The sequence below is a fragment of the Manis javanica genome, chromosome 11 (assembly GCF_040802235.1).
Source record: "Manis javanica isolate MJ-LG chromosome 11, MJ_LKY, whole genome shotgun sequence".
NCBI classification, from domain to species: domain Eukaryota; kingdom Metazoa; phylum Chordata; class Mammalia; order Pholidota; family Manidae; genus Manis; species Manis javanica.
Genome location: NC_133166.1, coordinates 101,680,316 through 101,702,546, shown reverse-complemented (window position 1 = coordinate 101,702,546; position 22,231 = coordinate 101,680,316). Strand labels below are relative to the sequence as shown.

Genomic DNA, 22,231 nt, shown 5'->3' with positions numbered 1-22,231 from the left:
ACAGAGATACTTGAGTGGAACAATGCCACAGTCTTACAAATAAGAGAAAGACTCTCTTATTGACCTTAAAAGGCTTTCCAAAGGTCCCCTACCATGTTCTCATGGAGGAAAAATACTGGATTGGCATTCTTTTCCTCCTTTCTGACCTGCATTCATAGAAGCCCTGGGAAAGTACCCATTTACAAGGTACAACCCCAGGACTGGCAGCATAATCTGCACATATTAATCATGATGGTGTCTGGCCATTTCCTTCAGTGATCTGTAAAGCTCCTGCGACGCAGGACCTTCATGGTCATGTCATTTTTCCTCTTCTAGGTCATTCAGCAAATTCATGTTTTTGGTTTAGTTCTCTTCCTAAGTTCTCACCTTGGCCAAGGTGCACCCACAGATTTGGTTATTCTTGACAGGATGTATCTTTGTCTGTGGGTCCCTGAATGCTTTCTGAAGCTCAGTTGTAGGTCACAGTTCCTTGGGTGTAAGTTGAAAAGTTTGACCAAGGAAAAACTCAAAACTAATTGTGATGATCTTAAGAAATTTATGCCGAAGTCACCTTCTCTGTCACTAATGGAACCAGCTGCTTAGAAACGCAGGAGCCTCTTTCCTAAGCTCTCTCAACATGAGCTCTAAATAGTGTCATTAATTCCTGACTTTTGGTTACCAAAAGCCCCAGCTATTTATTGTCAATGATATGTCAGGTCTGACCTTCAAGCTCCAACACCCCCAGAAGACTTTTCAGAAGTGAATAATCTTCCCACAGGTTATAGGTATGAAGAGGATATAGTTTGCTATTTCACTGGCTTCACATGTAGGGAATTCACTGGTTTCCCTTGACAAGATCCCAAGTTAAATTTGAGGCTGGGAGAGAAAGGACTTGAGTAACCAGGACTGTGGTCGATAATAGCCATAGCTCTTGGTTAGTTTTCCAATTCTTAACATTCGAATGCTTTCCAGAGCTCAGTAGGTCTAGAATTAGAATCCTCTTTTTTCTGTTTATAGCAGCATTCAAAGAACTGACTTAAAACCTTCTATCTACATAATTGCATCTGGGAGAGGGCTTTCCCTGTGTCTTAGAGACAGAATGTTAAAGGTACAATCATCTGACAGTGAAATGAAGGAAGAGAAAGATAACTCCTAGAGCTCAGGGGCTATTTTTGGTGACTCAGCTGTGCTGCAGTCAGGCCGTACTTCATTTAGGGGTGAGGCCACTTCTCACCGTTTCCTCCTGGTTTCCAGCGTCAGCTTTAGCTTGCTTGTTGTTTATTTGAATTATTCTGCAACACTTAGTGACGTGCTTATGTGACAAATGAATGACCATGATTCATAATTCTGTATTGAATACTGGAAATAGGCTAAGAGAGTGGATTTCAGGTGCTCTTTTCACACACAGAACAAAGATAACTATGTGAGGGAGATGATATGTTAATTAGTTTAATGGTAGTGATCTTTTACTGTGTGCATGTATATCAAATCATCATGTTGTACACCTTAAATATATACAGTTTTTAGGAAAAAAATGTTTTTAAACCTATTTAGGTGGAACCTTGACAGTAATCCAATAGCGCTCAGCTCTTCACAACAACCCTGGTAGTCAAGTCAAGGCCTTTCTCAAGAAGGAAAAGCGTTGACCGACAGTTTCCTCCGACAGTTTCTCTGTTCATCTGATAAAAAACTTATATGAGATGCTGAGCTATCTAGACTTCACCCAGTGTCCCAGGCCCCTTTTCTCCCAGCTTTGAAGGTTAGAGAAGAAGCCAGCTGAGAGTCTCACAGCCACTCCAGCTCTCAGAGGTGTTTGTGCTGAAGGCAGCCAGTTAAAGCCACGAGTTTTCCTGCTTCCTCAAGTGCCATTCACATGTTACCGAAGATCCAGGTGCATGGCATGTGTTCAAGACATGGGCCATTTGCCCTCCAGTAGGAAAACCCACCGTGGGTGACATTCCTAGCCGTGGTCTCAGGGCCAACCTCCTTATGCTGTGCCATTCTACGCTGGGATGTATAAGGAAGAATTTCCAGTTACTCACAGGAGTGTTTGTATAAGACGTTCCATTGAAAAGTACACACACTGTACAGAGGCAGTGCAGCTCAGCGCATTTCTATAAACTGAACACACCTGGTAACCAGCCCCCAGATCAAGAAACAGAATGTTTTAGTGCCCCAGAAGCCCCCCTCTTGCCCCCTTCTAGTCACTGGGGGCTTGGGATGGGTGGTCCTAACCCCTAAGGATAGGAACTGTCCTGACTTGTCACAGCAGAGATTAGTTTTGCTTGTACTTTATATAAATAGAATCATACAGTGTATACTCTTCTGTGTCTGGTTTCTCTCATTCAGCATTATGTTTGTGAGATTTATTCATATTGTTGTATATAGTTGCAGACTGTTGGATTTTTTAAAATCTTTCTAACTTTTCATCGATTAAATTACAGTTGGTTAGAGATATGCATAGGCTTGTGGAATAGCTAATGTTTACTGTTCCACAAAGTGAATCATCTCCTTCTCTCTCCCTTGGGATCCAGTACAGGTAGAGAACTCTAAGATGGAAGCTGGCTGGGCTAATCCTAACAGCAGATTAAATCGGTGTTGGCTGAGTGAGAACCTCTCTGCTTTCTAGTAATGGGCAAAGAAGCATTCTGTCTCCATGTCTCAGTTTTTCAATCTCTTTTGTTGAGAGAATGTTATACATGAAGAATTAGAATCCCACTGGTTAAAATACAGTAATCAGATAAGAGAACTAAGGATGTTCCTGGCTACGCTGTCACTTAATGTGAAGCTTCCCTGGGCTTGCTTTGTGCCATCAGAGCAGAGGTCTTTTCTAGGTGACACTTTCTCTTGGGCTCAGCTCCTGAGTAACTCTGAAACCTTGGACAATTATTTTTCCTTTTTGCACCTCAGTTCCCTATGCTTTAAAAAATGTGGGGTTTGGGCTGTATGATCTCCATGCCGCCTTTGAAATCTAATGTATCATAATTCTGTGATGACAGGGGTATCCTACACTGGTGACTGTCTTCTGGTCACTGGGTGACCTTAGTTAAATTGTGACAGGCAAACTGCGGTCTCCAGATAAGGACCAACAGCAAGGGATGTGGGCATGGAGAGGGGGCTAGCAAAACAATTGAAGGCCGAATTCTCAAGGAATGAGGCATTGTTTCAGATTCTGTCATCTATATTGGCCAGCACCCAAGAGAGGCCAAATTGGAATCCAAATGTATAAAGTAGATATCTTTTATTTTACCTGTAAATTCAGTTCTAGCAGCAAAAGGAAAATCCACCTTTCTCTTCAGACACAGGCTTCAGAAAAGACACTTTTATTTCTGGTTCAGCTATGCACACTTGGTGAAAATTCACCTGGGCATTACGTGAATTTGAATCTGTTTTTCTCTGGCAAAAGTTATGGGTTTTCTTCTTTTAATACTTTCTATTTTTCATCTATAAAGCTTAATGATTCACTTGGCAAAGGTTATGATAATCAAAACCAACATTTTTTGAACGCTTATGTGCCAGGTACAGTGGTAAACACTTTGTGTGCGTGAATCCTTACAATAACTCATAAGTTAGCATTATTATCCCTATTTTGTGAAGGAGCGAACTGCTGCTTAGGGAGATGAAACAAAAGAGAGGCAAGGCTAGTTTTTAAATCCAGTCATCTCACTCTGGAACCCGAGGTTCCCATCAACATATTCTATTAGGACTCTAGATGTGGTGTGCAGAGTATAGGGAGATTTTCATGCTCTTTTCCACTGAATCCAGATATTTCACTTAATTACAGAATCAACCTTATCTCTTGCACACAAACCTTCGAAGGGTATGGAGGTGTTAAAGGTCAACATGGGGTTGTTTCTCCTACCTGATGTCTGGGCAGGCGGCTGAAAGTGGGGAGTGAAATAGGGCAGCATGTTTTTCCCCCGAGGGGCAGACTCTCTAGCAAGAGAGAAACAAAGACTCATTAAATGTGAGAACTGGCCAAAAATCTGGCTCAGAGTGAACTCAGCTCATTTGGGGATGTCAGGGTGGCTGCACAATTGGCCCTTCTGTGCTACTGAACCCCCTAAAGGGATGCTCCCTGCTGGCCCTCTGGTTTGTGGTTATGTCTGCTGGGACATATTTTACATTTTGCATGAAGCCATGGTGGAGATTCCTTTAGCTAAATATAACATCTAGAGAGAGGAGCCTCCTGTCCACAGCTTAGAAACAGACTCACTTTGTACAGGACTCCAGGAGAATTGAGCCCATTTGGTGCTCCCAACATATCCTTTCGTGTAATGAAAGCTCAGTCTGTCTAACCCCTGCTGGAACCAAGGTTTGGGCAAATATTATTGCTGCCACCTTCATTTGTTTAATGCGGTGGCTTCAAAAACGGGCCAAACACTGCCAAGTCTGACTCTAAGCTCCATGTCGTCTCTGTGAGACGCATGTTCTAAAGAATAGAAGTAATTTTTCCCACTTCCTCAGATTGTCTCAGGACAATTCTGGGATGCTCACTGCTTAGCTGGGACACACTAAAAGTACCTCTGATACTGCTTTTCGACTCCCTGTTTCTAGTCCTTACTGGCTGCTCACACTTAGGCTCGGAGACTGGTCACTCCTCAGGCTGTCCGTTTGAATCCCCGTTTTTACAGTGTTCCCGTTCACTGTACTCCACAAATGTCACCTGATGTGTCTTTGGCAGCGAGTCAGGTTGAACTGGGAAGGCCGCATCAGATTCCCTGTAGACTATTAGTTCTTAACTACTCGAGAGTCACTTGGGGAGTTTTAAAAAAATATTTGTGACCTTGAATAGACAAGATTTCTTAGCATATAAAAAGCATGAACTCAAGAAAAAAAAAGGTAAATTGGACTTTATCAATTCTTGGACTTTTGCTCTTGGAAAGATGTTAAGAAAATGAACGACCAGCCCACAGACTGGGAGAATACATTTACTATGCATATAACTCACTCATAGGAAGACAAACTACCCAAGGTTTTTTAACTAAGCCAAAGATTTTAATAGACATTTCACTAAAGAAGATACATAAATGGCCAATAAGCACATGAAAAGATACTCAGTGTCATTATTCATCAGGGAAATGCAACTTAAAGCTATAAAGAGATATCTACATACTTACTAGCATGGTTAACATTTAAAAGACTGGTAATACCAAGTGTTAGTGGGGACAGATGGAATTCTCATATGTTGCTGGTGGGAATATAAAATGGTACAGCTTCTTTGGAAAATAGTTTGGCAGTTTCTTATAAAGTTAAATATGTACTTACCATATGACCCGACAATTCCATGTCTAGGTATTTACCCAAGAGAAATAAAGGCATATAGCTGTACAAAGACTTCTCCTGAATATTCACAATAGCTTTTGTTGTGGGCTGAATAATGTCTGTGTCCTAACCCCTGAAACCTGAGAATGTTACCTTATCCGTATAAGACGTTGTACATCTGAGGATTTGAGGATCTGGTGATGGGGGTATTATGCTTGATTATCCAAGTGGACCCTGAATGCAGTTACTGGTGTTCTTATAATAAGCAGGTGGAGAGATTATAGACAAAAGAGAACCAGACCATGTGCTAGAAGCAGAGGGAAACACAGTCAGAGAAGATGCTAGGCCACTAACTTTGAAGACGGAGGAAGAGACCATGAGTCAAGGACTGCAGCTGTAGAAGCTACAAAAGACAAGGAAACAGATTCTCCCCCAGAGCTTCCTGATGGAACACAGCCCTGCTAGTACCTTGACTTCCACCTGGTGCCATTGGTTTTGGACTTCTGACCAACAGAACTACAGGAAAATAGAAATTAAAACTAGAACTACCATAGAATCCAGCAATTGCACTTCTGAGTATTTATTTAAAGAAAACAACACTAATTCAAAAAGATATTTGCACCCCCATGTTCATTGCAGCATTATTTATGATATATATTATATATTTATAGGTTTATTTATAATAGAAAAGATATAGAAACAACCTAAGTGTCCATAGATGGATGAATAAGTAAAGAAAATGTGATATATACACAAAATGGAATATTCAGCCATAAAAAGGAATGAAATCTAGCCATTGGTAACACCACCAGTGGACCTAGAGGGTATTATTACAAAAGTGAAATAAGTCAGGCAGAAAAAGACAAATACCACATGATCTCTCTTATATGTGGAGTCTAAAAAACACACACACAAAAACCCCAAAAATAAAATCAAGCTCAAGCTCATAAATGTAGAGAACAGAGGCAGGTGGAGTGGTGGATGGTAGGAGAAATGGGTGAGCTGGTTTTTTTTGCTGTTGTTTAAATAAATTGAATAACATCTTTTTAATTAAGAAAAAAGAGAGAATAAATATGTGTTGTTTTAAGCCACCAAGTTTGCAGTAATTTGTTACTGCTGCCATAGGAAATTAAAATTTTATTTGTAATAGTCCAAACTGGAAACATCTCAAAAATCCATCAACAGATAAAAGAAAAACATATTGTATCTCTATGTACATCTATGAATACTACTCAGTGATAAAAAGAAACAAAATGCTGATAGATACAACAATGTGGGTGAACTCAAAAAGCATTAGACTGATAAGAAGAACCTAGACACAATGCGTACATTCTGTGTGACTCCATTTGTATGAATTTTTAGATGAGATAACTCTAATCTATAGTGACAGAAGGCAAATCAATGATTGCCTTGCTCTGGGAGCTGGGGGGCAGTGGGGTTGGGGGATGAGGGGTTGATGCAAAGACCCAAGGGGATTGTGAGGTTATGGAAATGTTATACAATCTTATCCAAGGTGGTTACATGAGTGTGGACATTTGTCAAAACATACTGTACTGTATACTTAAAATGTGTGCATTTTATTGTACGTAATTAATGCCTCAATAAAGTTGATTTAAAAGGTAATAAAAAACATACCATGCCAAGGCCCCACCCCCAGGCAGTTGAATCAGAGTCTCTGGAATGGGGCCTAGGTGAGTGTTGCGTGTAGCCAAAGTTGAGAACCACTGTTGTAGATACTCCCATTTCCATCCTGGGGAAATCCAGGAACTCAGGGGAAAGCTGAAGCCATAAGATCTGTCTCGGTGTATGTGAGCCACGTTTGCCCCTGCAGCAGACAGTGTTGGAGTGTCTAGGCTGGTTTGTTTATATAACCCACTGTGGTTTCCCTACTTTATTCTTGGAGGGGGACAGAGGGTATATCTGGCTTTAGATAAATGAGTCACACTGCAGGAAGCGTGGGATCAAGCAAGGTGCTGAGGAAGAAATGTAAGAGGCTCAACTCATGCTTTTCTCCAGGTGCCTCAGATGTTAAAATGTGTACTTTCGCTATTTTAGATCAGTCACAACAGAATTGCTGTGACCTGTATGATTTCCTCTGGCACCAAGGAGATGGGTCTGGCTGTCAGAGGTTGAAAGATTTGAAACTAAAAGCGGTACATGTCACCTACCTACCCAGTTTCTCCCCTTTGAGTTGGGATGAGGTTTCCTGTGGAGGCTTTGAGTCCAGCTGTTGGGCATATGTAAGGAGAGAGGATGTTGATACTGTAAGGAGGCATGTTTGGGGTGGTGGTGTCACAAAAAAGAAAAGGAGAAGTGGCCCACAGTGCTGGTATCATTGAACGGCCCTGGGAGGTGCTATGGATTGAATGAATGGAGGAAGAATGGGTTTCCAAAGGTTGTGCCCTGCCCTCTTAAGCAAGGGTTTAATTTGGAGACGTCTTTGGGGGGAGCACATGATTGATTTATCGCTCCCTCCCTTCCCCAGTCCATCCTACACCTTCTCCCCGACAGAACTCAATCCTCCATTGATTGAATTTTCTCCACCTTGTAACATGGCCGCTAACAGTGTGTGCGGTACTTTACAGACAGATGTTCCAGTCGCCCAATTTATCTTGTCGGTAGCAAAAATCTGTTCTGATTAATTGTGCTTTATTCTCTCGCATCTGATGAAGAGATCCTCTTTGGTGGAAAGAATAGGATGTGAAGCTGAGCTTATCTGAGTAAAGGGTGGAAGGCTGCCAGCTACTTCAAAGGTATCTCTGCTGATAAGGGGCGTCCGGTTCGCTGCCAAAGCCAACACGGAGGGGAGCTCTGCCGCTAGAGCTGTTCTGGGCATTTTAGCTTTGGTTTCTGTGACACTGGGTCAGCGGCATCCTTATCCTCTCCCTTGGGGCTTCTCTCTGGGTGGTCCAGGCTGCTTTGAACAGAGGAAGATTCAGCTCAGAGGGAATGTGTGCATCAAAGATGCCTGCAGTCTTTTGCTTAGGTTAATTTACATGTTTGCCTTTTTGGTGTTTCAGTTCTCGGGTGTCTATCTGCCTCTTCTGAAGGAGCCCAAGGTGCTACATTTAGAACATTCAAAGGTGTAATGGTATGTCAATCTTTGTAAAGCAAACGATGATGACGAGAATCTGAACAATTAAAAAATAGGGAGTATGGGAAAGAGAGGACCAGTGTACAGAAAATAAAAGTGTCCAAATGCAGCCTTGTATTTGAAAACTACTGTAACTTAGAAAAGCATGCTGTCATTAAGTGCTTGAGTGAATACTATAAACACAGCATTATGCTAGGTGCAAAAAAAGACCTTAAAATCAAACTAAGGAGGAAGGTTTGCCCCCAGGAAGCTTAGGTTTTTAAGCTTAGATCTCCCAGAACTTTCTGTGGAATATAATAGCTGTAATAGTAACAAGTTTTCATAAAATGCCTACTGTAAATATTATGTATTGTAGTAGGTCTTTAAATGTATGTTTTGTATAATCCTTTCATGTATTTTGCAAGGGTTTTTTTTTCCTTAACTTTTTATGGAAGTTTAAAATACTTAGACTAAGTGTACATATTTTTAGGTGTGCAGTGAATTTTTGCAGACTGCAAACAACTATGGAATTAGTACCCAGATAAAGAAAAGACTGTTACCAGTATCCCACAGGCCTCCCTTTTGCCCCTTCCATTCATTACCCCATTAAAGGCAGCCACTGCCCTGACTTCTAATACAATATAAGTATTGACCTGTTTTTAAAAAATTTTATACAAATGGAATCATATCATAGTCTTTCAATAATTTAAATACATGGTTCTTTTGTTTCTTGACCTCCATTGTTTCTGATGAGGAGTCAGCTGTGATTCTGTTATTACCCTGTGTATAATATTTTGGGAGTTTGGGACATTACTTTTAATATTTTTTCCTTACCTTTGGTTTTCAGCAGTTTGTGATGAGTCTTAGTGTGGTTTTCATTCTATTTATTTGGCTTGGATGAGTACAATACCTAAATGACCTGAATCTGTGGGTAGTGGTTTTTCCTCAATTTGTGAAAATTTCTGGCAAATGTTTTTTGTCTCCCATTTTCTCTTCTAACCTTGACTCCCATTGCACATTTGTTACGCTGCTTGATACAGTCCTACAGATCATTGAGGCAAGCTTTTTTTTCCCCACGTGCTTTAGTTTAGATGATTTCTGAAGTCTACCAATCCTGTCTTTTGTTGCATCTGATCTGCTATTTATGCCATCCAATAAATTTTTGTTTCTGATAATTGTATTTTTTAGTCTATAGTTTCCATTTGGTTCCTTTTTATAGTTTCCATACAGCTCCTGAACTTTCTCTTGTTACTTGTAAAACATATTTGGTAATTATTTAAAAATTCTTCTGCTCTTTTCAACATCTACATTATCTGTGGTTCTATTTCTATTTATTGATTTTTCCCTTGACCATGGATCACATTTCTTAATTTTTCTGCATCTACTAATTTTTATGACACATTAGACATTATAGATGATACATTATAGAGATTCTACATGTGCTTATCTTCCTCTGAAAAGTGGTAAGTTTTATTCCAGTTAGGCAGTTAAATTGCTGGCTGATCACATTGAACCTGTGGGGAATTCATTTTGTGCTTTGTTAAAATGAATCTTTTTTGATTTTGTCCATAGTTCTGGAACATATTCTGTACATTTAATGCATGACCTTTCTGGGGTTTCCATGAAAGGCCTGGGATGTTTGTTAAGCCATCTAACTTGTCAGGGTTTGAACTATAAATTCCATCTCCCCTATAGTGGATAGCAGCTAGGGAGACCAGATGTCCCAGTTTGCCTGGGGTGTGGGGTACAGGGGGTCCCTGGGATATGAGGAATTCAGTATCCATTATACTGTTGATGGCACTTGGGTAATTTCCAATCTGAAGTTATTATGAATAATGCTGCTGTGAATATTATATTTTAAGGTTATTTTTCTTCCCATTGTAAATAGTTGAAAAATTAAAGCTCACGTTGGTGAAATACTCTTTTGTAAGACCAAGAAGAGGTGACTTTGGAATTTAAACACACACGCTCTTTCTACTACATCACCCTACCACCCATACATCAGGATTTATAGGTGCTATCTTTAGAAAATAGTTGTCGCCAAATCAGATTGAACCTGGTCATAATCTGATCTTTAAAGAGAGTAAATTCAAAACCTGCTTCCCTCTCTCTGCCCTCTTCTCTCACCTCTCTATCCTCTCCCCTCTTCTGCCCATCCTCTCTCTCTCCTTTTCTCCCTCCCTTTTTTCCTCTCTCTTCCTCCCTGCTCTTTATTCTTTGAATAATTTTAAAAAAATTTTATAGTACATATGCATTGCAGAAAATTATAAAATATAGGAAGCAAGACATAATAATAAAAAACCAGATTATATTGTAATACTGTTTTTAATCTGTTATTTTAGTCAGCATCTCCACCTTTCTATTTCAGTAAATTTTCATCATATCTAATACCCAGGCCATGTAAACATTTCCCTAATTGTCCTAAAAAGTCCCTGACATCTGGTTTTTCCAAGCCGGTTATGTAGTGCACTCTGGTTTTGTGCCCCTTCAGTCTCCTTTAAACCACCGCTATTCCTTTCTCAGGACACCGATTTGTGGAGTGGACCAGGCCAGTAATCCTGCAGGTTGTCCCACCTTCTAGATTTCTCTGGCTGCTTTCTTTTGTTCTTGTTTAACTTCTTCCCATATCCTGTATGTTCTGTAAATTGGAAGTTGGTTATAAAGGCCAGATCTATTCAACTTATATGTTTTTGACGAAAATACATTATCTAGGTGGTTTGGGGTACCTCATGTCCCATCACATCAAGAAATACTTGAATCTAGTTATCCTGCCAAAAGTGATGCCAATATTGACCCACCCCCCGCGTTAGGGAAGTAACAGTCTGGATCCTCCATTAAATTGTTTTTTCTCACATGACAAAAAGCCCATTGTATGGTGTTGTAAGTGGTGCCATCATACAAATGTTGGGTGTCAGTTCATTCATTCATCGGATGGTTTGAACATTAATGATAATTCCAGCCAAGTTACTTTTTACCATCTCTATAACGCTTATGCTTGCTTGCAAGATGCCTCTCAGAAAAGGAGAGGATTGTTAGTACAGCTCATCAGGCACTAGGAAATAGACATTAGTTTATACAGACATAATACTCCCAAGAGAAACTACACTAATGGCGTGCAATCTGACTAGGTGCCAAGTTTTTATTATAAGTCACATAAATAATAAAAATAATAGTAATTATAACTAATACGAGATGCATGTCAGCCATGCCCAGGGACTATGCTAAGTACTCTACGTGTATTAACCTATTTAATTATCACAACAACTCTTTAGGATGGTTTTATCATCTGCATTTATAGGCGAGGCAGAGGAGTTAAGCAGTTGACTCAAGGTCACAGAGCTGCCTGGCCGCAGAACTAGAGTTCGTCCCTAGGCAGCCCGCTTCCCCTGAGTCATCTCTTCTCTTCCATCGCCATGCCCTGATGCCTCACGCGCAGGGAGGTGGCAGTCATTATATCGGTAAGCTAGAGGGTCGGTGCTTATGCAAGGAATTGATGGCGTGTGCATCCTGCAGTCATCCACGTAGATGCTTCTGCCAGGCCAGAATTTCCACCGCACTGCTTGGACTCTGCGTCCTGCCCAGCTGGTCTGGAGAAGGTAGGCATCTTTGATTTCAGTCGCCCTTCTTGCAAGGACTGGCTTTTGATTCTCCTCTTTATCTTTGTCAGGAGTTTCCCTTTGAATTTCTCCCTGCTTGTCTGAGCATGATTTTTATTTAAAATGAAGGGGGGAAAAATCCTCTCCTTCTTCTGAGACAGCACCTTCCACTTTTCCAGTCTTATCTTTCCTTAGGATACTGGACCTTTTTTGACCTCTTAGTTCTTCTACCTGATCCTACCTTTCTTTGCTTTTAAGCCCAGCCCTCTGGTTTTGTTTCTTTTTGGGTTTTTTTTCCCCTTCTTTATCCAGTGCTCCACAAATCATTTGGGTCTATAACCAGCTTTTCCTACTATTTCCTCAGCATGAAACTTTCAGCTGTAGGTAATTTTAATTATCTGCATGAATTCTTGTCTTTAAGGGACCCTAGGAGCCTCGGAGCCTCTCCTTATGGTCTGAAGAGCTCTCAGAATCATCCTCTTGTTGAGCTAAGGAGTCACTGTTAAGGCCAAGGCACAGCACCAAGAAGTAATATTTTTTTGTTATGTTTCCTTTGATTTTGAAGTGAACAAAAAACCCTTTAGCTTAGATTTTTTCAGTTGTAAAAGCAATGCATGTTTTTCAAGACATTGTGGGGAAAATAAAAATAATACAAGTAAAATAACGATTAACATTTTGGTATATTCCCTTTTGATTTTCTTCCTATGTGCATTTTCCTTTAGAAAGATAGAATTATATCGTATATTAAGTTTTGTGTTTTTTTTAAATTTAACATGTTAAGTGAGTATTTTTTCCAAGTCATTACCTCTTTAAAAACATTGTTTTAATGGCTGTACAGCACTCTACCTTCTGGCTACCCCGCTGTTTATTCAGGCAGTCCTTGTAGTTCTTTGACTGGGTTGTTTGGATTCTCTACTGGACGGTGTTTCAATACATTTGGAAGCATCCAGAATCTTATTGGTATCTTCTTGGAAGTCACTTGTTTTTAGGGTACTGAGGTGGCTTGTGCTTTCCCCTGGAAATACCCTGCTTTCAGTCAATATAAGGGAGGGAGAGTGCATCCCCCCCCCTTCTTCTTTCCCTTTTTCTTCCTCTTCTCTCTTCCTCATTATCTCTGAACTCAGCTGGGAACCTAGACCTCAGAGATGTGCCTGAGCCGGGCCCTGGCTGACCCAGTGGAGTCCTTCCATGACTTTTCGTTTCGGTTTCCTCATCTTGACACTGAGGGAAATTACTTGCACCCTCACTGTCCCTTCCCTGAATGTCAGAGGAATCAGTGAAACCTGGGAAGAGAGTCCTCTGCAATTATCAAAAAGACAAGAGGTAACAAATGTTGGTAAGGATGCGGAGAAAGCCCTCTTAGCTTATTGGTGGGAATGTAAGCTTGTGTGACCACATGAAAAACAATAGGACGGTTCCTCAAGAAATTAAAAATTGAACTGTCCCATGATCCAGCAGTTCCACTCCTAGGTGTATATCTGAAGGGATTGAAATCAGTATCTGAACATGTTCATTACAGCATAATTATTCACAATAGCCAGGATATGTAAACAACCTGCATGTGCCTTGGCAGATGAGCAGATAAAGAAAATGTGCTGTGTATATGCCGTGGAACATTATTCAGCCATAAAAAAGAAGGAAATCCTGCCATTTGTGGGAACATGGATGAACCCAGAACATCATTATATTAAGCAAAGAAGCCAGACAGAGAAAGACAAATACTGTATGATCTATACTGTATGTGGAATCTTAAAAAAAAAAAGCCAATTTCATAGACACAGAATAGAATGGTGGTTGCCAGGGGCTGGGGGAGCAGGAAGTGGGGTGATGTAGGTCCAAGGGTACCAATTTTCAATTATAAGAATAAGTCTGAGGATCTAATATACAGCATACAGTTAATAATACAGTGTTGTATGCTTACAAGTTGCTAAGGATAGATCGTAAGCCTTCTCCCTAAGGAAAAAAAAAGTTAACTATGTGAGGTGATACATGTGTTGATTATCTTGATCTTGGTAATCATTCCACAGTGTATATGTTTATCAAATCATGTTGTACACCTTAAATACATGCAGTTATTTTGTCCGTTGTTCCTCAGTGAAGTGAAGGAAAAGAAAGTTCTCTGCAGAGCTGTGATTCTGCTCATGTAGGGGAGCGTATGCCTTGTGCTTCTCCCTGCCAGGGTGGTCTTAGTCTCCCCAAGCTAAGCTTTTTAGCAGTATGTTATCATATAGATAGAAAGAATAAAAAGGAAATACAGAAGGCAGACTGGAAGATCCAGTCTCCAGCTTTAATCACCTCTTCTCCAAAGCCAAGATAATCCAAGCCTTCTGCCCACATAAGCATCGCATCCTTTCCTGCCTTGTCTCTTCCCATGACCTTGTTTTCCTTTTGATGTTCATTTTGAGGGTGGAGAGTAGAAAAAAGCCTACTCTTTCTGCAGCTCTCTGAGGCAGTGGCCTTTCTGGGCCTTTGAGTTCTCAGGCAGGAGAACTGGGGAGCCCACCTGACTCGTCTTTCAGGGACCTTGAGGAAAAAAAGAGCAGAAAAGAGCACTGCTTTGTTTAAGTCCTGGAGCATAAGCACCACTACCAGTTCATTCAGTTCAATTTAATAAATACTATTTGATTGTCTCTCATTGCTCCGTATTCAACTTGGCAGTAGGACAGGACTGCAGAGCAAGCTCGAAACATGATTCAAGATCTTAGACTTTTTACATCTCAGTTGGGTAGACAGGCCATAGACTCCTGAAGCAGGTCACAACTTTAGACATCAATTTAATGAGTGGTACAGATAATTAGTTGTCGATAGGAGCTTGGAAAAGGACAGATGCATGAGAGGTGAGTCAGGCAAGTTTCACAGAGGAAAGAGTTGGACTGGGGTTCCTTTAATAACATGGTGCCAGGATTCTTAATTATCTACCCATTTATTATCTTTGGGAATATCTTTTGACTGTTTCCATGGTGTCTGGTACCAGCTTCCTCTCCTACCTCTTTGTCGCCATTAGTGATAACCACCCATGAGACAGCAGCAGAGGCTTCCTGTTGGCCAGAAGTGGGAGAAGTATGTGGGGTGAGCTTGGAGCCTGAGTGTGGAGGGCTTTGAATGCCGGCTCAAGGAGTTCAAGCTGCAGGTCAAAGAGGCCCATTGTTCATTTTAGGTAGGGCAATGAAATACTGAAAACCATATTTACAGGGGTTTAGGTGACAGTATTCTGTGTAGTTTAGGGTGCGAGAAACCATGTGGGAGGCTACGACAGTAATTCAAGGGGATGATGGAACCCAGTTCCTGGGTAATGGCAGTGGGCACTGAAAGAAGGGCTTACTCAAGACAGAACAAAGAAATTACAGACGAGAGTGAGTGTGCTGTGATAGGGCGGGAGGTGGTAAATGCTAGAGAGGAATCAAAATTCATTTAGTCATTCAACAGATGTATACAGCATGCCTCCCAAATTCCAGGCACTGTGGTAGGCACTGTAATGCAGCAGATGAGAAAAGAGAAAAATCTCTGACTACATGCAGCTTATATTCTAGTAGGAGAAACAGGCAATATGTAAATACAAGAAATACCAGGTGATGATAAAATCAAGCAGGGTAAAGAGACGAAGATGCTGGGGTATGGCTATTTTATCTAGGGTAGGTGGGGAAGCCCTCACTGATTAATTGTCATTTGAACTGATTCTTAAAGGAAATGAGAGATTTTGCTGTTTAGGTCTCTGAAGAGGGTGGTGTTTCAGCAGAAGAAACAGTGTGTATAAAGGCCATGAGATGAGTGTGTACTTACCCGGCTAGAGAAACAGCAGAAAGGCCTTGCTCACAGTGGGCAAGAGGAAGGGGGGTAGGAGATGTGGTGGGGACGGGGTGCAGGCTGCATCAGGAAGAGCCTGGGAGGCCACTGGAGAGCCACACGAGCCTTTGGGACACGGGAATTGTACCATCGGACTCCTGTTTATCTCAGATCTTTCTGGCTTCTGGGTGAAGAGAAGACTGAACGGGGAGCAAGGTGGGGGCAGGAAAGGAAAACCCGTTAAGGAGGCTTCTGGAAATCATTCCGGCAGGAGATGGTGCTGGACTGGAAGAGGGTAGGTGTGGACATCGTGAGAAACGGTGAGATTCTGGGATGTGTTTTGAGGATGGAGTCGATGGGGTTTGCTGCTGAATTGAACATGGTGTGTGAGAAGAAGCGTCAAAGCCCATTCCAGGCGTCTTGGCCTGAGCAGTTGGAAGCTGGAGCTGCCATTGATTTGGGGGAAGGATGTGAAGAGGCTGGGCTGATTCTAGTCCAGGCCCATAATTAGCAAGAATCTAAGAGCAGGAGGAGACTTGCCCTCGGGCACCCAGTTAAGTAGGAGCAGAGGTGGACCAAACCTACCAGGTCTTTGGCCTTCTGTCCAGTGCCCCCTCCCAGACACAGCACCACACTTCCTTAGTCCATTCCAGACATGGCAAAGTGAAGGGTTGGTGAGGCTGAGGGCCGGAAGGGAGATTTGGAACTTGACCACATAAAGAGCCACATTCAACCACAGGTGAAGCCATGGATGTGAGTATTTGGAGAAAAGGGCAGCTGAGGCCTAAAGACACTTTGAGGAGCCAGGAAAGAGGAGAGACAAGCAAACTGAACTGGGCCAAAGGGAAACAAGCAGAGCACAGTTCGTAGAACCTGAGTGAGGAGACGAAGCCTCGATGCTGGGTACACTGGAAGGGTCAAGAAGGGTGGGCTCTGAGCAAACATCATTCTATCCGTTTGGGTTTTGGAATCTTGGGAACTGTGGTGGCCTCAGTAGAGTCCACACTGAAATTCTAAGTGCTTTTCCTGCCTTTTTAGCTAATTGTGAGAAGGAATACAATTACATAAGCCTGGACAGGGAATTAAAAAAAAAAAATCCCTTCCAACTCTAGCTTTACCTTCTTGTGAGCCTCATGCAAAAATCTGACCTTCCTAGAACTTTCTGTGCCCATCTGTAAGCAGAAGGAGAAAGCATCCTTGTGGCCCGCTTTGCCCCCTGGAAATGGTGTGAGGGTATCAATGGGAAGGACAGGAGACTGCTTGGCAGAGAAATGTTACATGAATCAAGCTATCCTTTTCTAGTTGACTTTAACAAGTTGTTAACTTAAACAAATTCTTGATAGAGTCATAAAAAACATTACAGTAGGGATATATTAAACACCGAACACATTTACCAATAAAACAGATACTTCTTTTTGAAACAACAAAATATTTCAGCATCATTTTGATTAAGTCTTGCTGAATTTCTGTGTCCATTAGACTCATATCAAATCCTGCCTGGGCTATGTAATTTAATTTAACTTTGTGATCCCTGTTACCCACCCACCTGAGAATTACCTCGCCCCAAAGGCCACACAGGGCTCTCAAGTCGTAGGTCAGACCTGGTCCTTCTGAGCAAACAGGGCAAGTTCTGAGCAGTCCGTCTGTGTCAGAACTACAGGCCGAAGCCCCAGTGGAGTCTGAACTTGTCCTTCCAGTCCCCTTCATGTTAACTGTATAAGGAGAGCAGGAATGGAGATTAATTGTACCTGCTGGCATTATTAAAGTTATCAGTGCACATCCTCTCCTGGGCCAGGGAGATTTAAAGGGGCGTGTAATCAGAGCAGATGATTTCTGACACAGAGGATGGGTTTCCTCCCCAGGTCAGATGTCAGGATGTGATCTGAGCTCGTTGCCTCTCTGCCTGTACATCGCTCAGGGCTGTGCCGAGTCTCAGCCTCATCCTCCCGCCGCCCGGCCGTGGAGGAAAGACAGGCTCCTGCTCTCTCTGGATCCGGGGTCTCTTAGGTAGAGAATCAGGCCTCGTCACCAAAGCCTAGTGTGTTCCAGCTGCGCGTTCCTGCCCGCACGATGCAGGCAGGTGTCTCGGCGAGGCCAGGCCTTGCTCAGCCTGAACGAGTTGTGGTGCCGCTCCCGGTGATCCATTCCGCTCTAGCAGGCATTTCTTAATCCAGCCCCACGCCAGACCAGACGTTCTGCTGGGTGTGTGCTGTGGTAGTTGTTGGTTTGGAGGAGCAAGACCCCTGTTATAGTTCAGAATCAAAACATCTGGGAGTGAGGGTCTTCTCCTGGCTTACACACTGACTCACAGTGTGACCTAAATTTTTAACCTTCCTGGGACTTAGTTTCCTAATCTGTAAAAGAAGGGTTTGGATGAATCTTTCTAAGATCTCTCCCTGAAATTCTGTAATGAAGTACAGGAATTTTTATAAAAGTGCTGGGTGAGCCTTTCGACACTAAGCAGGTGTGGGGTGGGATGTTAGACTTACTAGTCTCCAAGTAGACAATATATTCACTCAACACATAGTTACTGAGTTCTGACTGCGACACATTGCCGGGTACTGAGAAAATGGCATGTCATGGCCTCTGACCTCAGAGCAGAGGCTAGTGGAGAAACAGACTTGCAAGTAAGCAGTGATAAGCCAGCATAATAATGGGGTCCTCAGTGAAAGGAAGCATGGAGTGAGGCTGCTCTGAAGTCCTCTGAGCCTTACATAGGGACACCACACGGGGATGCCTGGGAGATGGAACAGCTCATGCAGAAAACAAGGGGGTGTGGACAAGTGAGTAGTCTTCTAGAACCACAGGGGGCTGCGGGCGAGAATGGCTGGGCACAAGACGCTTGTAGGAGATGGCCAACGTTGAGGCTGGAGAGCCCAGCTGGCCTTGCATGCTACACTGAAGAGTTTACTCTCTGAAGCCAGCGAAGGGGAAGACTCCGTGATGCTCTGTTAACTTCTCAACTGTTCGTCTTGAAATGATTTCAGACTCAGAGAAAAGTTGTAAAAGCAGCACAAAAATTCCTATATACCCTCTCCCGAGATTTCACCAATGTTTTAATATAACCACAGTATATGATCAAATGATCAAAATTAGGAAATAAACACTGGTACAATACTATTACATAATCTACTGATCTAAATAAAATTTTACCAATTGCCCTGCTAACGTCTGATTTCTGGTTCAGGGCCCAGTTCACGGTCACACATTGTGTTAAGTCGCACCATCTCCTTGGTCTCCTATGATCTCTGATGTTTCCTGTCTTCCTTGGCCTTCCATGCCTGACACTTTTGAAGAGTGCTGGCCAGTTATTTTGTAGAATGTCCCCCAATTTTGGTTTGTCTGGTATTTTCTTCTGATTAGATTCTGGGTTAAGCAGTTTTGGCAAGAATACCGTAGAAGGAATATTGTGTTCGTCTCAGTGTATTGTATGAGGAGGCCCTCTTGTTGATTTGTCCCATTACTAGTTGTGATCATCCTGATTGCTTATTGAGGGTCAGGGTTAGGGTTTCTTTTCTCTAAGTTACTGCCTTTCCCTTTACTCTTCAGGTGTCTTGGTGAGGAGAATCTTTGAGACAGTGTAACTATCCTGTTTCTCCTCATCATTTGCCCACTACATTTTAGCATCTACAGATGCTAAATAACCAAAACAATTCCAGTAATGGGTTTTACCAGAGGAGTACCATGGAGAGAATTGCCTTAAAGAAGGATTGCTCTGAAATGCTTGGGGGTGAGAGAGAAGAGTGAGAACCATTACAAAACTATTGTGACAGTTCATTTAAGAGATGGTGGGGTCCTGGGCGAAGTCAGTGGGAGGGGGAATGGAGAAGATGGGGCAGACATTCGAGCTGTATTTGGAATCATGATCAGGGCGTACATGTTATGCTATAGATCGAAATGCTGAAGAAGTTCTGAGAGGGGAGGAACTAGAGTAGCTAACCTTATTAAGTATATGGTAGATCTCATGATATGGTGTTTCCCACTGGGTTGCTTCCGCCCTTGGAGCAAATTCCTTTTGTTCAACCCAGAGGCCTTTCCGGTCTCTGGTGCACATGCGCTCACCATTGGGTTAAAGGGTGTGGTAAGATGAGATCTTGTTCTCCGTGTCTCTAGGCTGCTTCTGCCGGCCCTCTTGCCATACATCTACCACTTGCTAGCTTACCAGGCATCTTTTTCCCTTGGGTCAGAAGGAGTGCCCTCTGCCCTAACACAAAACCTAGAGCTGCAGGCCATAGTCTTATGATTTGACAGTATCAGGGAAGCATTTCTTACTGGATTTTCCAAGAAAGGGAGAAAATAAGCAAGTCAGCAAAAAAAGAGAGGGCGGGTAGGGCAGAGGCTCAGTTCTCACCTTAGAAAGCAGCTGTGGGGAGATGCTTGTTACCAGAGGGGAGCGGACTTGTTTTAGTAGGGATTTGCAAGGGAGCTGAAAAGCATTTCAGTTTTTCATGACTGGAAGGTTCATTGGGTTTGTCGAATTCCATGAGACCTTTGGGATTAGCCTAAGCATTTAGGGTTGTTCTTGACCCCAGGCCAAATGCCTGCTTGAGGTAGGCCAGAAGAGATGGAACTGAACTCAAGATTCTTTTTGCCCCAAATGTTGTGAAGGGGACACTGCTCTTATAGTCTGGAGTCCTGCTTGCTAGGTTGCTGAAAATTCCCTCATAGGTCATGAAATAATAGCCCTTTGACTATATTTCTGTCCATAGTGATGTGGGCTGATTAAACGGGCAAGCAGATAATGGAGGGAGTGGGTTATATGCCCCAGGCAGGAGGTCATGACAAAATGGTTATGATAAGAGGAATTTCAGCACATGTCCAAGGCAGTTCCTCGGCCTGTCTGAGCTCCCTGGGCCCGCCTCGTGCCTGGATAGATTTGGTTCCTCCTGGCCCGCAAGACTCAGGCTGCTGAGGTTCAACTCAGGAAAGTAGCAACGAGTGAGACCTTTGGGAACCCCACAGCCCCAAAGCAGAGAAAAGAGCATCAGACTAGGAATCGGGTAACCTGGGTGGGGACCCAGGGCTCCAGATGGATTCTTTGTTTATTTTTCTTACTGATTTAATTCCCTCCCACAATTTTGAGATTCTCTTGATATTGGCTGTGGTCTAGCAAAGCAGCTGAGGAAGGCAAACGGAATTAAATCTGGTTCTTAAGTAGCTAAATGAAGTTTCCAGAGTTTGCAAAATTATGGGTGAGCGGGGTGGAGACGAGGAGAGAAAGACAGCATAAATAATCATGACAACTGCTCTCTTTCCTAGTTTTATATTCTAGAAACAGTGCTAATACATAAATCCTGGCCTTTTTCTTTATTTGCCTTTCTTTTTTTCTTTCCATGGGTGGGTACTTGCCTAAAAAAATGTTCTCAACCTCTCCAGAATATTTACAGTTAATTTTAAAAACATAAGACTCTGTCACAAACTCTCTTTATGCCTGGAGTTTACACAGGAGGTTGCCACGCTCGGGCTTAGGGCCCTGACCCCATCTCTTCAGCTTACTGATTTCAACCCTACGTATTTTGCTTTGAAGCCCTTAATGCGACGAAGAATGCAGAGCTGACGAGTCCACCCCATCCACCAGCTAGAAGGACATCTTGATTAAATTAGTGTTGGGTGGGGGGTGGGGGGAAAGGCACAATGACACAAAGGGTGTTTTGAGGAGCCCCGTAGCGCCTGTGGAGAATGAATGTTCTCGTTAAATATGGCCAATGACCTGCAGCTCCACACATGCCAGACACACAGCTCGATTGTCCCCAGGAGTCGGGGGTGGGGGCGGCGGGAGGAGAGCACAGCCCGGCGTGGAAAGGCAGGAGGACCCACTGCTGTTTTCTGTTTGCTGTGACTGCGGCATGTGAATCTCTGATCATGGTCCTTGTTTCGGAATGGATGAATGAAAGTGGTTTCCTTTCCCCTGGATGTTTGAACCTTTCCTCTGCCCCTCACTTCTCTGGGTATTAAGGGGGCTCCTGAAAGCACCCATTGTCTCAAGCCTCTTTCCACTCCCTTCCTTGGGACTCCCCGAGAAGACTGCTGCCGGAACTCTGTAGGGCAGTGCCCCCAAGACACTGCGGACCCTTGTCGTTTACCACTGTCCTCATCCCATTCATCCTGAAGTCCCAAGACCAGAGCAAAGCACAGAGGGACTGGTGAAGGCTTCTGCAGGGCCCCCACATCAGTGAGAAGGCAATCGGTGACCCTTGGCCCAGCTCTGCAATATGGCCAGCCTGCTTCACGAAACATGCGTTTGCCGTTTGCCTTTGAACTGCCAGCTACCAAAATAACAGCAGATGGATTTCAAAGCTGATTAAGTTTTGGATTCCCCCCCTCTAACCAGAATATCCCAGCAGCTTATTTTTGTAGCTCTATATACACGATTCTCTTAACTGAATCACAACCCTTTCAGCAGTATATACCTGAGGACTTAAAAACTGATCTCTAGTACTATTCGTCTCTTTCTTCCTATGGATGTTTTGGCCAATCGTCCTCTCATTCTCACCCAATAAATAGTTGTTGGGTGCTGACTACATGTAAAGCATTG

At 42.8% G+C, this 22,231-nt stretch overlaps 1 protein-coding gene and 1 long non-coding RNA gene across 13 annotated transcripts in view; both read left to right on the top strand.

Moving 5' to 3' along the window:
* SRGAP2 (SLIT-ROBO Rho GTPase activating protein 2) overlaps positions 1 to 22,231 on the top strand; it is a 225,303-nt gene that overhangs the window by 114,194 nt on the left and 88,878 nt on the right. The window lies entirely within an intron of this gene.
* Positions 2 to 16,762, top strand: LOC140844493 (uncharacterized). Its single transcript, XR_012122915.1, has 2 exons — positions 2 to 11,913; positions 12,335 to 16,762. It is a non-coding gene; the product is annotated as an uncharacterized lncRNA (long non-coding RNA).